At 32.9% G+C, this 20,509-nt stretch overlaps 2 pseudogenes; both read right to left on the reverse strand.

Annotated features, from left to right (window-relative positions):
• Window positions 1–837: 837 nt before the first annotated feature.
• LOC149176085 (protein IQ-DOMAIN 14-like) lies at window positions 838–15,466 on the reverse strand (annotated as a pseudogene).
• Window positions 15,467–15,550: 84 nt separating this feature from the next.
• The window catches only part of LOC149176086 (trans-cinnamate 4-monooxygenase pseudogene), a 42,869-nt pseudogene continuing 37,910 nt past the window's right edge, over window positions 15,551–20,509 (reverse strand).

The raw sequence follows: 20,509 nt of genomic DNA on the forward strand, positions 1-20,509 counted from the left end.
CAAGTGGAAGAACTTACTCACTGAAGATTCCACATGGGAGGATGAGAATTTTATACAGAAGCATCCATAACTACTCAAGTGTTGAGAACAAAATTTTTTTGAAGGAGAGGGGCATTTTAGATCCCTATATTACTAGTGATTCCCCCATTACTATTTTCATTGTAGCCCTTATTGTTATTATCGTGCCCCTAATGTCCCCATATTGTTATTAGTGTGCCCCATAGAATCCCTCTATTGTTATTGTTGTGCACTTATATTATTATTGTTATGTCAGCTTTTATTATATTGTGACCCCTTAAACTCCTATATATAGAAAGGAGTTTTAGTCATTTGTATCATCCAAGAATTGTTCATTTTTGTAATGTAAATGAGGTTTCCCCGTTGAAGAGGCTAATTTTGAAGTCGTTGATCTATATTTTCTATATTTTTGTGAGATGGTTCATAACAATGTGATATATAAAGACCATACCATGGTGCCATCCATGCGATGCAATAAATAAGCTCAATTCACACAAATATAACAAGTGATAGATTTATTAAGTGCGAGCCATGAACAAACATAACCAAGTTGAACCGTAGAGATATATTGAAATTGAATATGTATCAAACCTCCTGAGACAGATCTTCCATTTGTAGAGATAAAAGTGAACCCAAATAAAAACAATGATGCCCAAGTTAGTGCGATGTAAAGAGGATACTAATCCAAACTTCCAAGCTCATCCCACTAGAGCAACCTTTCGTAATTCTAAAAAATAAAAATAAAAAAAATATCTCCTTTACTATGTCATCTACGTCAATCCATATTATAGTAGTTGCATCATGTACCTACATAAATACTTATCTAAAAGGTTTTCTACGACCCCAAGTCAAAGAGGAATTGTTTGATTCAATACTAATATCTTTTAAATAATTGACAAACTTCTTTGATTTCGATGGTCTTGAAAGCCCTTTCAAATTGAGACTTGTATGAGGAAACATGGAGCCTTTAGTGGACTTGTATGGGTCTGAATTGGCCTTTCACAAAGGAAAAGACAACATTTTCCTTCTATATGAAATAGGCTCTGTGGTAGGAGTCCCTGGCCGTTATTTTGGAGTACTCAGTGATCTTACCTTTTCTTTGGAAAACTTTGTAGATGCCATGTAGTTGGGAATTCTAGGAGAGCTCATAAGGTTATCATCGTCTCTCATAGAAGATGTACCTACTACACCATTACGAGAGTTGCGCCTTGGTCTTTCTGACCTCAAAAATTGTCATCACTCTTTTTTTTGTTCTCATCAATGACATCTTTTTTGGTATGGAGGATTTTGAAAGGGGAGTAAATGGATTAGATATTATGCAACCAATGTTGGCCAATTCTGCATTATGTTGCTTTAACTCTATATGTGAACTCTTTTGTCCAATCTCACCTATAGTTTGAAATTTCATGTTAGAAGTTTCATTCATGGTCATCCCGTGGTTGTCCCATGGTCTCGTTGCCATCCGGTGATCTAACCAACTCCATCCCCAGTGAGGCTTCTTGAGATCAATCTCCATCAACTTGGTCTATACTGATTTTGGAGGATTCTTCCATAGCTGTAAACATGCAAGATTTACCAAAATATGTCAAAAAGATTGTTGAATTTGGCATATTAGCAATTTCAAGCAGCATTTAAGCACATACATGATGACAAAATGCTTAGGCCAATGCCATCTCTCGCTTAATAACAACCTCTATTTTTCCTTGTTGTCTAGCCTCATTTTCCTCCTTGGTTAGAATGTTGTTGTCCCAATCTTGTTGATGATCAACTTCAGACTGTTAAAAAACAACAATATTTTATTCTTTGACAATAGCAAATGATGATTGGACAAGAAAGCGACAACAAAGAAACATGCATTATTTACATTGGAACCAACTAAATTGCCTTAAGAAAAGCACTACATATACAAAAAACTTGTTTCTTTTCGTGGAATGAAACAATTAATGCTTTCAATAATAGAAAGAAAGAATATATGAAATACTAAAGCTACAACATAACTTGTTTTCCATTACATACAATAAAGCATGCATAGATCACCAGAAACTACAAAATTTCATACTCATTGTATAAAGGCTTTGACATTAAATCTATTTCTCCACCCAAGAATGGCCATTCCTATGTAAAAAGAATTTGAGAGTTTATAAATATGTTATAATACAATCACCCAACATTGGAAACAATATATCAAAGGTCAAAACAACCTCTACTCAACAGAACTTAGTAGTATTTATAAGCAAATACAGTTCTAACTGCTGACACCTATGAGCATAGATGTCAAAGTATATGTTTTAGAAATTATCTTCTTGTCTTTGTCCTTGGATAATTCTATTGGTGAAAGGAAGAATTTCAATCCTTCTACAAGTCACCTGCCCAACATCTTGTTGTTTAAATTAAACTTCACATCTTTGTAATGCTTCATGTCACCTTCAACAAATGGGGAAGTTAGTTGCACATTGTAATCAAATAAAAAAATATTTGTTAAATGGAAATGGTACACATTATTATCATGATCAGTGAAACTAAAACTAAGAAAATTGTAGCCCCAGCGAAAAGGCATTTATTATTTGCAATAACGTTTTTCCCAGAGAATTGAATCCTCAAATATTGACTTCTCAAGATATGATGATACCTTTTTTGAGGTCAGGATTTGTTCTTTCTATTTAATATGATTCTATATTGGACTTATTATTGGTTGCTTGGGTAATTGCATTGGATCCAACATTAGTGATGATGTTTAGGTAATATCTTTCAGGTTGGGTTTTAATTTTTAGTTAGACATCCTTACCATTTTGGTTGTATGGTTCCATGCCCTTGTCTGTTGGATGTTTTGCACACATATCCTGATAGATTGTGTTATAAGTTGGAGAGCCCTAAAGTATAAGTTTGTTGACAAGGATTTGCCTTCATATAGTACAAGTAAGTTGTGGAACCAATGTGGCCCTTCTTCAAAGGTTTGGACGTTTTTTGAGTCTTTCAAGCCCTTTAAGAGTGAATTCATGTTCATCTTGGTTTTTAGATCAATTTCTCACTGTGGCTGGTGGAGTAGGTCCATATGGAAATAATCCATTAATACTTTGATACCTAAAACAAAATCTACTCCAACATTTGTGAGTCTACCATGGTAGGGTTCCACCTTGTGCAGTGAACCTTCACATTTAATGCTAATGAAGAAGTGTTCAAAAAGCCCAAATACTCAACCTGTTTCTCATCAGAAATTTTCAATCTGTTATAAGGATCAAGTATAACATTTACACATTAATTTTTTAAATCTATTTAGCTAAAAATATGTATGCCTTGCTATCCATTTTGGTAAATTCGCCAAGGGCAGGGTATCTATTTCACCAAAGCCACCTAAGACTTTTACATTCACTTGAAATAGTCCACTTCATAATATTACAATATAGTGTAGCTTGCTTATAATATTCAAGGAAGATCTCTTTATCTATTTTAGTTGTATCTCAGAATCTATTCCTATTTCAGTGAACATCTCTCTAAAGGATTTGAACCTCGATAAAGGATATGAAATATACCCACGTTACCATCAAACCAAACCCTATTAACATTAGGGATGATTATTTAGAATGTCATAAGATTGAATAGGCTTTATTTTTTGTGGAAATGATAATATCGTGCCATATATGGGAATGTTCCTCCATTTGGTTTGGGTGAGATTGCAACTTTTGGATTAGATTTTATTTCCCCTAAGCTAAAGGAAATATATAGTGTAGATCCTCAGGGTATGAAAGTATATAATGTAACTCCTTGGGGGTGTGTTTTTAAGAACTTCCAACCAAAAAAAGAAAAATCTCAACTGTTATCCTACTAGAATCTTATGTATTTGGGTTATTATTGAGTTTAATATGTTTTTTTCGATCACCTTCACTAGGAAATGGGTCACTCTAGGGGATAGTAGGATGGGTCACTCAAGGTTGTGCCACATAATGGGATGCTACACCTAAAACCATTTGATTTGGGAAAAATTTCCATTTTTGGATAAAATATAGTTTCACCTAAGCGAGAGGAAGCATGCAATGTAGCTCTGAGAGATGTGTTTCTCTAAGAATTTTTATCCTCTAAGAATTCTAAACCCTAATTGAACTAGTCTTATAGGTTATTGTTGACTTCAATGCTCTCTTTTCTCTCCCCTTCACTGCAAAAGTTATTTTTTTTTAATGTGGTTTGAGGATTTGATTTGGAAGAAGTATTTGGAATGCCATAAGGTTGATTAATCTTTTTATTTCCACAAATTGGTGATGTCGTGCTACAAAATAGGGATGTTACTCCTTTTGAGTTTTATGTAAGAATGCAATTTTTAGATTATTATGGTTACATTATTTTCAACTAGGATGTGTTAGGACCTGTCCCATCAAAAAAAATCCCATAACTAATGTTTCATCACTTTGGGGACATGGGGAATCCTAGGAAATGTCCTTGAACAACTGGGGAATTTATCAAGACGTGTTGTCCATCTCCATGATGTTTAGGGAAAATTACAGGGATATTTTGGATATATTTTGGGGTTGTTCTTGGTAGATTTCATAGATGTTTTGGGCAGATCCAGGGATATTCTGAGCATGTATCTTTAGTTTTGATAATGGACATTGATGATTGGACAATATGCACATTTTTCCTATTTTTTTGTATTGCATTGGATCTAAATTTTCTATATATGTTGCAGCCCAAAACATTGGTTTTATATTATGGGATTCAATTTGGGGTTCTAGTGGTTTAATTATTCTCTGTTTAGTGACAACATTACAGTAAGCAAAGCTTGCATGTCAAAAAAATAGGAAATGTAAAATTTCAAAGGGCTGATCCTTTTGGCTTTTTTTCTTTTTCTTGTTTTTGGGGTCATCTCAGCATTTGCATATTGTGCATGGGTTTTTAGGAGTCATTCAATTCCATTTATTCCATCATCCCAACCTCAAACATTGTGAAAACAATAAGATATTTGTGACTTGGGTTGCGTGTTAAATGTTTGAACGAATTTCCTATTCAATCGCCCTTTTAGTATCAAAGATGAATTTAATCTCTTTACAGAACCAAGGTATTTTGTAGTGTTTTTAAAGACAACTGTAGGAATATGCAGAACCTGTTGAGGAGGAAATGCCTTCAAATTTTTAACATAATGACCATTAACAAAAATATGAGGAAGGATATATATTTGCTTATTTAATCCTTAAAATCTAATAAGATTTTGACCATAGTTATGGGATCTATGTTTCTGCATGTTCGAATCCACTCAAGATATGTTTAAGGTTTGGAAGTATTGGAGATCCAATTGAGATATGTTCCTAGGTAAAATCATCTAGCGGTCAGATCCTTAAAAGCTTTTTTCAAAATGTAACATAAAATATAAAATAAAATTTCAAAAATCCAATGTATGGGTACCTAAATCCTAATTTTTCCTTATAAAACAACCCTTCGCTCATCCTAAAATAGACAAATCTAAGCCTTTCATATCAGTCTACATTTCTAAATTTTGTAATAGGGATTTGTAGTGAAACACATTTGAAAATTTCAATTTTCTATGTTTTAAGTAAGTGTGGACACATGTTTTTAATATTGTTTTTGTGTATCTAGATATTAACTTGATTTTTTTTGTTGTTGTATATGTTTGTTGTGTGTAAAATTTCCCTTTATCCAAATCTTGAGTTTTAATAAATCTGGTGTATTAGTATTTGCATGTGCATATGTTTCTATGCAACTTAGATTTAGTGCTTATGAAACATGTAGGTGATTTAAATAGTTCTAACTTGTTAGATTTCAAGAGAATAGGAATCTGTAACTGCAATTGTCGACGTCTTTTGTGTGTGTTGGCAAGCTTATCAATTTTTTTTGATGTAATTTGGACAAAATAAACTTACGTTTTGTCAATATGCAACAGGTTTGAAAGAGTTAAAGTGGTCAAAGTCGCTGCATGTAAGAGGTTGGTATTAAGAATTCAAAGCTAGGCATGTGCTCTTGAGAGGGAATGTAAGGACCTAGAAAATGAACTCCAGGAAGAAAAGAAAAGACACAGCTCTACTTTGGTATAATTCACAAACATTGAAAGGGCAAGGTACATCCTTATATTTGCATGCACTCTTGTTTTATTCTACATTGTTTATAATGAATAATGTTGTGTTGATATTTTCCTATGGTCTTGTAATGTAAGTGAATAATGATTAACTCTTTTACTTTTTCTTTTAAGGATGGAATTACTGTTAAGCATATTTCTTCTTCCCTATGCTTTTCAAAAGTTTTATGTGTGTTACTTTCTCCAGAATGCTAAACATAATATCATGTTTATGTTCTTGTTCAAAATTTTAATTCTACATTGTGCTTCTACTCTTATGTGCATGAAACTTGAAGGTCTCAAATTTACCCAAACCAATGATTGTAGCCAAGGGAAACCAAGGGTTCTATTGTTTTTAATGATGGAAGGGATAGGTTTTTTGCCTTGGAGTCATTATTTTGTTCTTCAAAGAAGAGTATGAGTTTCCTCTGCATGTTCATATTTAGAGTTGAATTGGTGTAGGTTGTTTCCATAAAAAAATTTAAAGTGTTCGAAATGTGGCCCTTAAACTAGGGTCAAGATAATTTACAATATAGGTTTGATGGGGAGGGTTTTAGGTTAGTTTATCACATGTAGAGGCTTTGATTTGTGGCATGCCATGATGTCCATGTTCCTCAGCCCTCCTTTCTCAAAAGAGGCATGTTGAGACATTTTTACCTCAATCTTGAATTATATTCTTACATTTGAAATATATATGTCTGACACTAAATCTACATGGTTTGATATTGGACTATAATTGATCATCAATTTAGCTATTAGTTGTTCAATAAAGTATTTTTTTGTAAAATTATAGTACGCTATTAAAGTTGATGTTCATTTATAGGTGGTCTTCATTAGAGGTCACACACAATCAAGTACCATAAAATCTGAAGAAGGGGATCAACATCCTTTTGTTTTTTTGAATTGTGAACCTGCAATGTAGAATATCTTGCCATATGTTCTAAATATACAGAAGAAAATTCATAGGAGGCCTTTCCTCATTAAGAATCCTAAAAATGTTATGCGAATTTTTTAATAGTCCCTTGAGCTTTTTGAGGACAACGAAAAGAAAAAATTTGAAATTTTTACTACACTCACTCTTTCAGAAATTATCTGGGCTTTCACCAGAAACCATTTCTCAAAGAAAACATTGTTTCCAAGGGGATTGTACTTTCATTCATCATAAATTTTTTCAAGGAGTATCTTGTTGAAAACAGTCTTGATGATCTCATATCATTGCTAAAGTGAGGGAACATGGAAGATAATATTCTTGATTTGTTCTCAATACATAAGTAAACCACTGAATATTTTGCAGAACACTTCAAGTGGGAATACTTTTTTGTTGGAACCAAACTATCTACTTAAAGTCACATGTTTTTGTTGTTGATTGTTACTAACATAGGTATTTTTAACTTTTTTTGTGGCAGTAAGGAGGGTTTGGATTCTCTTGTCAAATATAATGAAAATAAAATGTTTGATGTGAAATTGAAGGACACGAAGAGTGCATTAACAACTTTGATTACAGAGAATGTTGATATTTTAGAAGTCATTGACTCTATAAAGCAGCACCATAAAGAGTCAAAGTTACCTAATATTGAAGTAGTGTGTATCTTATGGGATGTTATTATGGGCGCTGTAGTGGTTTGGCAAAAACCAACAACAAAATTCAAATTTTGCCTTGCATCAAGTTAGTATTTAATCTTTTATGAACGTGTACAATCTTTTGTTTTTACAATATGTGTTATGCCTCATCATATCATTAACAATTTTATGGATATTTTCTAAATTTTGATAACTATTTTCTTCTTGTTAAGTGTTTAATATTTTTTCAAATTTGGGTAAATATTAGAATCTAATGGGAAAATGGTCTATGGATAACTATTTTAAGGGTCATCCCCATGGCTTGCATTTTTCTACTTTTAAGAATCATGTTTTGTTACACACTTTGATCTTTTCATTGATATGCATGAGAAAATAGAATGTTTCAATTTCATAGAAAACATTTGTTAAAATCTATTGCAATTGTGGATACTTTTTTTCTTGCTCTGGATATCATGTTTTTGCTCCTTGCACATATTTGTTTTGTTTTATTCATGTATATATAAATATTTTTATCAAACTATCAATTCAATAGATATTTTCTTAGAAAGTAATTAGAGAATGTATACAAATGCAGTATTGAATCCTTCAACTCGTGTTTCCATCAAGGTTTCATTCAATGTAAAGAGTGTGTGTGTGTTTTCTTGGTCATAAATATGGTTACAATGGATTTTATAACATATGATACATTTTTTAAAGTCTTTCGTTAATGTGTTTTCATTTTATCTCACTTGGAATTCATGAGTCAATAATTTTCTCATGCTTATGCTAGATTGGATCTTAATTCCATTTTCCATCAAAGGTACGACAAGGATCAAACTTAGGAATCGGAGCATGTATTTAATGTCAAGGGCTATCTCCTTTGGTTTGAGGGAATTATTATCTTACAATTACATTGTTTGTATGTAGTATGTGGGGATTAGTTATGCATGCAATGTTTGTATCCACGGTTTTCCATCGAGAATGCACTTTCCCCATGGAAAATTTACTTGGGGAAATCCTTGATGGGATTCCTCAAATTCCTATGAATGGAAACAATAGTAAATGTTTCTGGTGTATACGTTGTACTCCTAACCCAGAGGGACTCTACGGGACTTGAACCCATGACCTATCTCCCTTAAAGTTGGTCGATTCAAACCTATTGAGATAACCCACAGGGTTACTATAATGCACTTATCAAATTTTGTGTGCAATATTTCTAGTGATGGTTATCCATTTGACATGGATATTTTCCTTTTTCACGTAAAATGACAACATCGTTTGTTTTTTGGTTGGCATTTGGAATTCATTAGTTTTCTAGTTATTTTATTTCAAGTCTTAACAGTTCAGTTATTAGAAGTTTTGTACATGGGTTTTTTGGGAACTATATGAAGCTTACATATTTTACTAAAATGATTCTCTACATTGTTGAATTATCAAGTTAAGAGATGGAAAAAACTCCTTGACAATGTACAATTGCAAAACTACAATTGGAAGTAATGTTAAATACTCAAATTCAATGTCATGATGATTCTATACTCATGAAATTGTTTCTTGAAATTGTGAGATCTCTCCATGACAAGGAAGTTCTTTCTAAAGATACTATTTTGATGTGGTTTTGCAAAGGCAGTAACCCAAGGGAAGGTATTAACGGCCTAACATTTTTTATTCTTTTTTTTTTACCTTTTTGTTATGAGGAAATGAAATAAATTTAGGTTTAGACAATTCTAATTGTATGATTTAGAGATTTTTGAACTCTATTAGAATGAGAATTGAAATGCTTGATTAAGAAACTTTTTGGGATTTCATAAAGGTAATATTGTTCTTATAGTTTGAGTTTTGTCAAGGTGAAAATAAGAGCTGATGTGATTTTCGGCATTTCGGGAAAACCTCTGTGAAGCCACTGGATCCGTTTGTGAAATGGTTGGAGGAAGCTTAAGAAGAAGAATAATGTGAACTTATGTTAGAAGCTTAATTATGACAATAATAGTTGGGGGGGGGAGAGGGGGGTTGGGAGGGGTGGTCAAGATGTTGGTTGCAACTTTGATATATTGTGTTCAATTGGTATATCAACTGCTTTACGCAATTAATAAATTTTCTATTGACAATTTATGAGATCCTAGTGCATAGATACTTTAATTGGATTCTGTTGGAATTTGCATCGCGTATAAATTTATAATTGTTGTTTAGTATCTGTAGTTTCCCTTATGATTTGATTATTTTATAATTTAATTAAAGTTTTAGAATTTAGAATTATAAAGTTTCAAAGTCTAATTCTTTTAAGGGTGCTAGCTCAATGGAATAACACCTTCTTTACAAGTAGGTGGTTGGTGTTTCGATTCCATCATGCCTTATTATTCATGGGGAATGGAGATGATCACTGTCCATCCATATATATGTATCAATAGTGAGGGTCATTAAAGGGTCATCATAGAAATTCATTTTTTATATATGAAATGGTGATGATTAATGAATGTAGCCATATATATGCATCAATAGTGAGGGTCATGAAAGGTCCATCATTATAAGTCACTATTGTAAATTTGGGATGCAAACTTAGGCACAAAAAAAGGAAACAAAAGATGTAATAAAGTACATAAAACAAGATGCATAATGGGGCTAATAAATGTTGAAACTAAGGATGCCATATTGGATGCCAAAAATGATGCATAATCATATGCAAGTTCAAACTCAAACTTAGACACACATGAGGTGCAAATGTGGAAACAAAATGAGGTAGAAAAATTATGCAAATTTGGATGGCGAAAATGATGTCAAATTAGACACCAAAAAGAATACAAAATTGGATAAGAAAGTGGATGTAAATAATGGTGGAACATTGGAAACATAAGTAGACACAAAAAATAGTGCAAAAATGGGCATAAAAATAGCTCAAAATTGGAGGTAATGTGGTATGCAAAAAGTGACGCAAAACTTGGTGCAAAAACATATGCAAAAATGGATGTAAAAAATGGCTCTAAACTGAATGTAATAGTAGACACAAAATGGAATGCAAATTTGGACACAATACATGGCTTAACATAAGATCCAAATATATATGCAAATTTGGATGCTCAAAATGATATAAAATTGGATGCAAGAAATGTTGTTAAAAACAATGGAAAATTGGATGCAACAAATCATGCAAAATATGGTGCAAAATGGGATGTGAGAAAGGGAGACAAATCAAACGTAAAATGGATGTAAAAAAAGGTCTAAAAAAGATTCAAAATTGGGCACAAAAAAGGATGCAAAATTTGGTACTAAATTAAATTCATCACATGGTGTGAAGGTAGGCACAAAAGATAGTGCAAAACTAGGTACAAAATTAGAAGCAAAATATAGTGTAAGACTAGATGCAAAACTTGACAGAAAATGGATGCCAAAAAATATGGTAAATGGGATGCAAAATATGGCGCAAAAATGGAAGCAAAGAATGACACAAAATAGGAAGGAAAAGATGATGAAAAATAGATGCAAAAAATGGCACAAAAGTATAAGCAAACCCTGTCATAAAATCAAATGCAAATCTTGGTTCAAAATTTGATGCAAACAATGATGCATAATCTGGTGTAAAAAATGATGCAATGCAAAATCAGGTTCCAAAAAGGACACTTTAAAAATTGTAAAATATAGTCGGATTTAGTGCCAGGTTGCTCATCTCAATTATAAAAAAAAAAATGCACTAAAATCTAGTGCTCAATCTGGTGTAAATTGTTGGTTTTGTTGTAGTGATTTCAGTCCATATAATTCTTTGACCAATTTGCATACCTTATTTTCTTTGCCTTTGACAAAAAACCCTCAAGTTGAAACATGTAGACATGCTCTTTCAAATCTCCATTCATTTTTTTCTTTTCACATCCATATGATGTATATTTCATCCCTTTTGTGTTGCAAGAGAAAAATGAGTTCTAATTGTGCTCCATTTTGTTGTAGGAGCAAAGTTCTTTGTATAATCAACATATTCCTTCTGAGAATAACCTTTAGCTACAAGTCTGGCCTTATATTTTTCAAGGAAACCATCTCCTTTATACTTGACTTTGTATACCCATTTACAACCAATAGGTTTGATGCTAGTAGAAGGATCCAATAACCTCCATGTGTCATTTTTTATAAGGGCATCGTATTCTTTCTTCATTTCATCCTTTCATTCATCACAATTAGTAGCTTCTTCAAAACAAATAGGTTCACTAATTATGGAATGATTATATTCATAATCATGAGAATTACCAAAAGAGAAATCTCATGTCTCCTAATCATCATATTTGTGTGGAAATTTGCGAATACGAGTGGATCTTCTTAAAGATTGTTGAAGTAGTTGTGAGGGATGTTCATCCTGAAGTATAGGTTCTTCAGGAACACTTTCTGACTCTGCAAAAATAACATTGTCCTCTAAATGTTCCTCAACATAAATGTATTCATGAATTAAAGATGAAAAACCCACAGATTGATCATGAATGGGAACCCCCCCTTCAATATGTGGAACTGTATTTTCAGATTCAAAATAAAATTTCTTGGATGCAAATTTCTCTAAATGAGCAAGTTGTCGATCAACAGTGGAGAAATATTTTGCAGATTCTAAAAAAATGACATCTCTAGAAAGAATAAATTTATGTTTTCTTCATCATATAATCTGTATGCTTTTGAAGTACTGGAATAACCAAGAAAAATACACTTTCGACTTCTAGAATTTAATTTGTTTCTTTGATGCTTAGGAATAAGTGCATAACAAGTAGATCCAAAAACTTTAAAATGTTGAACTATTGGTAACCTGTTGTACCAAAGTTCATATGGTGATTTGTTGTTGATGATAGAAGAAGGACATCTATTTTTAATGTATGCTACACAGAGTATTGCTTCTCCTCAAAACATTGATTTGACATTTTTGAAAAGCATCAGTGATCTAACCATGTTAATAAAAGTCATATTCATTCTTTCTGCAACATTGTTTTATTGTGAATTATATGGAATAGTAGTTTGGGTTTGTATTCCATTACCTCTTAAATATTGTTCAAAAACTTTCGAAGTATATTCACATCCATTATCTGTCTGTAATGTACCAATATTCTCTTGAATTTCATTTTTAACCATAACATAAAAGGTTATAAACATATAAAAAATTGTTGGCTTTTCCTTCAAAATATAAACCCGACACATTGTCGAATAGTCATCAATAAAGGTGAGTATATATTTATTTCCATTGGCAGTTGGTACAAGCATAGGTCCACATAAATATGAATGTATGAGACCTAATTTTCTGGAAGATCTAGAAACAAAATTATGAAATTGTTGTTTACAATTTCTGCAAATTATGAAATGTTTGTCTACATGTGATTTACGCCGAAGTTATTCTTTCAACTATGAAATTGTTGTTTACAATGTTTCCCTAGAATTCAAGAATCACATGTTGTGGGCCTTCTTAGAATAGTGGGGAGACCTTTAATGCCTTGCTCTTTCATAATTGTAATGTGGTTATAATTTCAGATGTGACCAAATCTTGCATGCCATAATAAACTAGAAGGCAAAAGATTATTCAGTTGCACTCATAGAGTTGAATTTGTATCAAGTTGTGTAGTAGATGAATGACTATTTAATTTCAATAGTGTGCCTTCTTCAACACCAATCATAATTACTAAATTACCACTTTCTCTATGAATTTCAATAATTCCATCAAAAATATGGATTGAATGTCCTTGTTGTTCGATATGAATGAGAGACATTAAGTTCCTCTAAAATTGTGATATATAAAGAACATCATTTAATACATAATCTGCTAAATGTGGAATATTTAATATAATTGATCCAATTCTTGATGGTTTAACTTCAGATTTATCAGTGAAATATACAACAACATCAACATTATCATTGAAACTTCCAAAAAAATATTTCTATAATGTTATATGACAGGTAGCACCTGAATCTAAAATCCAACTGTCCTCTCATGAAGAAAATGCAATATTAAAAACATTATCAATGTTGAAATTGCAGAGAGCAACTATATATTGATCCGATTCACCTATTTTACTTTTGCGAGAAGGTGGTTGCTATGTCTTGTCACTATTGGCTTTTTATTTTCATTATTAATCTTGTCCCAAGGAACCCTGCAATTAACTGAACTATGACCAATTTTTCCACATCTATAACATTTGATATTTGGTTTATTAGATTGAAAATTATTCTATGTCTAGTCATTTTATTGTCTATCACCTTGATTTTTGTTATTGTTTCCCACCCTGCCTATAAATTTCCTTCTACCTCGACCTCTAGGATTCTTGCCACCTCTGGAAGATTCACCTTGTGATTTATGTTCCTTTTGTACATGGCACAAGGTTTCTATATTTGAATTAGAAACAGACTCATTTTTCCCAAAATCATTTTCTCTTTCTGCAATTTTATTCACTAATTTATGAAAAGTAATGTCCCTTAATTGTCCACTATCTTGGAGAGATTCCAACTAGTGAGAGTATGCATGGTGTAAGGCCTTGATGAAGGCAATTAATTATAAGTCTACTTTAACACTTGTGGCTTTTATATCATGGAAAATAACCTTTTTCCATAAGAAAATCTCATTGGATCATTTTTCTTCATCTCCAAATTAAATATCTTCAATAACAACTGAATAATCTCTAATTTTGAATGTTAATCATAGAGTTCCTTTAAAATGTCTAATGTTGCATATGTTTTCTTATGAATATATCTAATTACCTCTTCTAATACTGATGTTGTAATCATAACATAGGCTTTATTGTTCTTGACTTTCCAGATGGCACATTGTTTGTCATCATCTAGAGGTTTTGGTGCAATTTATTTATCATCTCTCTTTATTCCCTTGGAAAACATCTTGCCACAAATCATTAAAAATCAATACACTCTTGAATTTTCTTATCCCTTATGGGTAATTTTGTTTCCCAGAAAGAACAACTCCAACCAGAGAAATTATGGATGTCATGAAATAAAAAAAACAAAAACAAAAACTCTTAAGAATGTTGATGAACTCCAAAATTTTGTATGAAGAATATGTCACCATATGTAAAAAAAAAACGGAAAGTACCCTGATATTCGATCGATGGTCTCGTGGAAAATACTTCACAAAATATAATTATTTAACAAATATTAACAAAATCCAACCAAATTTAATTAAGGACAAAGAAATTTTCGCCGGTCAACAATTTTTCGGAGATTAATTGATAGCGAAACAAATGTTAAAATTTACGACATATAACGAACTTCACAACTGTACCAAGGCCTGAGATCAGTGGGGGTAGAAAATGAGATGGCCGCACATGCCAAATCCAATCAATGGTCTGGATCGACCCTGACAGATCCAACGATACATGGTGGCACAAGAATCGTTGAACTTTAGCGAGACAAGTGGTCCTCGAGGATGGTTTCAAGAAAACGGTCGATCAATTAATCAACCGATCTAATTGATTAGGGGGAACGCAAGTGGGTTTCAAATACCACCAGTAGGGACAACGTAAACCACTCAACGTGCTGTCAACCCACACACTAATTTTTATTCTGCTACACCATCCACATCACACAGTCACACGTCAATGACATGCTGATGGAGTTCAACTGTATAGGTCGAATGGATCATTAATCTGATGCCTAAACTTCGTCGCTTTGATACCACTACCACAGGCCCATTAAAATCCAAAACGAATCGTTACATCATTAATTTGAAATCATTCTACATTTATACAAACCGACTGACTGGTAGTTTTTCTAACTTTAAACAAAGATAACTAAACTAATTATAAACTAATAATGTACAATATCCTGAAAGATTAGTTAACATCATTTCGCTGAGAATATTATTCTTACATTCATTTTGGGTTGGCCCCAACGTAAATATTCTTCCAAACTGCTCCAGACTTGGATGTAATTCTATGTTTTTTCATCATTGTCTGAGGTTCAGTCTATGGGTTTGGCAACAAAAATAGAGTGGTTGATAATTTGCAGGCTGAATTGACCTCCTTTTTCTATTACATCCACCTTGGATTTCCCATGGGGGACAGAAGCTCAAATTTTTGAACCAGCCTTCCAAGCACTAGAGCTAGGATTGGAAAAGCAAGATAATTCCAGGGCAGCGCCTCCTTCCAATGCCAAATGTAAATAATATGAAGTCGTTCCCACTAGCTTCAATCTTCTCCTCTCCCAGAAACCTCGTGGGGATAAATTCCTTGGGTTTGTCCCACAACTCAGGATTGTTCGCCAGAAACCAGGCAGTCACCAGGATTTTGGTCTCGGTCAGGATGCCGTACCCGTCGAGCATGTGAGGCACAAGCAGGGGAATTTCCATATGGAGATGTAGGGTTTATTTGACCACAACTTGCAGGTAGGGAATTTTTCTAGTGTCTCGCTCTGTTAAGGGGACACCCCACCCAATGACAACATCCATATCGTTGTGGATCTTCAGGTGAATCTGCTGGTGGTTCACGATTGCCAAAATTCCCCATTCCATGGACCATAAATTCATCTCGATTGTTGTCACCATAGCATAAAACAAAAAACAGAAATAGAGTTTTCGTCAGCCAAAACCAATTAGCAATTCAATTTAAATACGGCTCAGACAAAAAAATTTGCCCAATGTTCTCCACCTGCAACATTAATGTTCTCCACAATGTACACGACCTTGTCTTCATTGATTTTTGCCTTGTTTTGAGCTTCTAAGACGTGACCTTAAAATTATATTATTAGTATTATATTCATATGAACTTTTTGGTAGGCTTGATATGGTAATCCTAAGCTATGATATATTCGTCCAAGATAATAATCTAAAGAATAAGATGAACTAGGACTCCACCAAAGGGGAAGAAGGATGATTCCATAGGAAGATAAATCCTTTAATGCAAATGTTAGCATTAAATCTCATTTTTTTCTACAAAGTGCCTTAAATTAGAACCCATTTCCATTGATTTATAAACCAATCAATGAATTCAGGTAAGAGTTTCGTGGGGAAGTTTTCTCATAAAATTATAGAATTAATCCTAATATGGAAGCATACTCTAGCCTTATATTCCTTGTAATAGAAGTATTATTGTAAGCCATAATAATTTCCTTTAATATTTTCTTATCATTCACTCCATTCAGTGGACTAGTTTTTATTCTAGTATTCTCATGTTCATGTGCTAGATTTCTAGCATTCTCATGTTAATAAATAAGGATATTTTTGTGTCCTATATGGGAATTTAAAAAACTTGTAGGTAAATATACAACTTCCTGCTAAGAGAAGTATGATAAATAACTTGTTGTACAAAGCTCTCAAGCATCCCAAGCATTCCCATTTCCATTTCTATTTTCCCCATATAGTTGGCGACATTCAATGCACCCAATGAACCTCCTGAAATAGTGTCAACCAGAGACTACTAAAGTGATTCCATGCCTTTGGAAAGTGCATCCTCTTCCTGTTGTGATGATAGTTTCTCTAAACCGAATATTCTCATGCATTTATGTTATAAGACAAGTTACATGCAAATAAAAATTGTTGTTTAGCCAAAAGAGAGGTAGGAGAAGTGAATATAAAGAAATTTCAAGAATGAATATTAAATAATAGGCCATTTCAACTTAGGTAATAGCAATGAGTGCTACTATTCTCGAAAACTCGATCACTATGAGGGGGATTGTAAGAAACAAAAAAGTGTGCATTTTCTCATTAAAAGCCTCAAGAAATTATGTCAAAAAAGAGATTGATAATAATAGTGATATTTAAGAATAAAAGAGATTACATGCTTTTTATTACTTCATTAGCCGCTAAAATACATCTATGTGGCCTAGTATATAAATTCCATGGCCAAAATAAACATAATATGCAAAAGGGTGTGGTTTGACTCATAAGATAATAATGAAAAACATGGAAAGTAAAATTATTTAGGACATGATTATGTATGCGTAGTCAAAAGACCAGAAACAACCCTAATAAGGATGTCTAATGGAGTTGAAAAAATGTGGGCATGATGTGTTACAAATACCATGCCTAAAGAACCTACTATTAGTGAGTCAAAATGCAAAGCACCATTTTAAAAATGAATTTAATGAAGAAAAATATCTTATATAAAGGGCAAGAAACCATTACAACATGGTAGCAAAAGGTGTTAAAGAAGAAGGTTGAGAATTAGTCTCTAATACTAGCTCAAGAATTCAACTATAGAACCAAAGGTATGGGCTATAAGGGCTCAATCAGTCTCTTAAATCCTATCATGAAATAACTAACCCTATAGAGCCAATGGCATTGGAAGACACCCACTATATCCAAAACTAATGGTAAAAATTACAAGTATGTGTGATAGAGAACATAATCATATATGTTGATGTCAGCTCTCAGGAGTGGCTCAACTGAAAAAAAAAAAGAACCCTTGAAAGTATTCCTAGTTATTATGTGTGAAATTATACAAGAGGATTGCAAACATGCTCACAACACATAGAAAATACAAGATGTTCCTACCTACACTATACAATTATTTTTATTAATATGTTACACATGAAATATCCACTATAAAAGAGATAGAATAGACTATAAGAATGGATACAGTGGAAACTATGTGCACCACAATCCTATAAGGGTTGTGTAGCCAAATCTAATTACAATGAGCTCTAATGTCATCAAACACGTAAATTATCATGAGTATATTCTACCTAGAATAGTTCCTAGTCTTACATTTCTCATATTTTAGATAAAAAAAAATGTTACAATGGTTTCGGTAGTTATGAAAGGGGATGTCATAATGCATGATGGTTCAAATCCTTATCAAAAAAGCCAACTTCCTACCAATTTTGAATCTAGTGATGAGTCATAATGCCAAATCTTAATGAATATTATAGGATTTCAAAAGTTAAACTATGTTGGTCATGTTACTACACATTCCTACCTAATGAAGACGAGAGTGTTATTATGGGATCAATCATGGTCATGTCAGATGCTTGACATCAAGATCTCTTATCAATAATGTTTTGAATCATTGGCATTGCTTCATGGTTGGGTCTGATGGTTGATGTTGATGGTCAATGCACAACAAATAGAGGTAATTAACACATCTAAGATTAGGTGTATGCTTGACAAAATTGACATCCCAAAAATGTAGCATTTCTAATCAAATAAGAACAACTTTCAATTGTAAGGTAATATGGAAAATTAGAAATTGTTAACACCTTCTTTTAAAATCATATTAGACTCTCAATGAGGATGTTTCATGGATACATTACAAGATGATTGGTTTCCTTGGCGTATTGGATTTTGATTGTGATCTCAAATAAGAGTAAACCCTTTCCCCCAAGAAACTTCAAGGGCAACAACTAAGAGTAGAGAAAAAGGTGGCTTAAGACAAACGAAAGAAAATAAACCCAACAATCCATGCAATCTACAAGATCTGGCATTCATCTCTTGTATGGGTGAAAGTTGAGGATTTGAGAGGAGTTGAGAAAAGGGGTTTTAGAGGAAATTATAACTAGGAAGGACCTTTTGTTTTCTTTTAGGCAAACCTAAAGAACACAAGGGTTTAACGTTGATTATTCAAGGTAGTGGTGGGAAACCAATGGTTAGTTAAAGATATGATTTCCAAAATGGTGAAGGAAAATATGTAGAACAAAAAGGATATGGGAGAAAAATGTTGATTCGAGATCATATGCTCCTATAGACAATTGATAGGGACATTTATCAAAGGGTCGTGGTTAGGGAAATTATGACCAAAATTAAAAACTATATGTAACATAGCTTTATTCTAACTCAACAAACTTGAGAAAATTCTCAAGGCGACAAGGAGTTAGACATTATCCCTCTCTTACCCTCCCTCAAGGAAAAACCTGCAGATTTGTAGGACATGACATATTATATTATTGTTGAAGTTCATGTCAACCATATTAGATGTGAAGTGAGCCACTCTACCATTTGAGTGATAAAAATCGATATTTTATTAATTAAGTGGCTCTCCAGGTGAGATACCTGGAGAGTGCCCAAGCACTACACACAATACACACACATTTCAATCGAAGAATAGCCTAGTACATATAGGCTTTCTCACAATCACGGTGGTTTCAACCACTCCCTAGATAGTAGGATCTAAGATCTAATATTAGAGTCTCAATCCTATCATCATCATAACAGTAATATAAGTTTAGCTTTCTCCATTAATTCCAACACTCCCCCTTAATGGAGAAAGGGTACTGAACAATAACATATGCCTTTTGGTCTTAGTCTCAGCTAAGCTTACAATTAAAACATGAAACAACTTGGTAACAGAGGTTTTCATTTTTGTCTTCTTGTAGCAGAGCCCATACTTGTTCATCTTGAGTCGAGGCTTCATCTTTTCTTTCCTCGCCATGAGGTAGTGATATCTCTCCACCTCATTTCTTCCCTAGTGATGGAAAGCTTGAATTTTTATTCTCTCCCTTCTCAAGATTATGACAGGCTAGATAAGATAATTTTCCCTATCACTATTTCTAGTGTCAACCATCTGAAAGTCAGCTATGATGTCTTCATCATTCATTGATGTAATGTCTACACACACAGAAATATTAATGAGATCATCACAATTTAAATTTAAATTCTCTACAACTTTGTCTTCTTTTACCACGTCTTTGCAATTAGCTTCATGTAGCTCGTCCAATTGATCTTCAACACTTTGTTCCTCTTCACACCCTTCCTAAAGATCAACTTGTGTGTCTTCAATCTCAGTATTTTTCACAAAATATTGTGCCTCTTGATTCTGGTGGTCATCAACAAAACTACATTTTTCTGAAATTTCTTGTGACTTGAACATACTACCCATGCTAATTCCAAATGCCAACATGAGAAAATCGTCATTATTAGAATCAAAAATATCTAAAAATATAGACATGTTTTTAAAGTTCAGCTTATCTCGCTTCAACATTTCTTTT

This window comes from Pinus tabuliformis, chromosome 4_1 (assembly GCF_031772625.1).
Source record: "Pinus tabuliformis cultivar Carrire ecotype Pingquan chromosome 4_1, CPIR1, whole genome shotgun sequence".
Lineage (NCBI taxonomy): Eukaryota > Viridiplantae > Streptophyta > Pinopsida > Pinales > Pinaceae > Pinus > Pinus tabuliformis.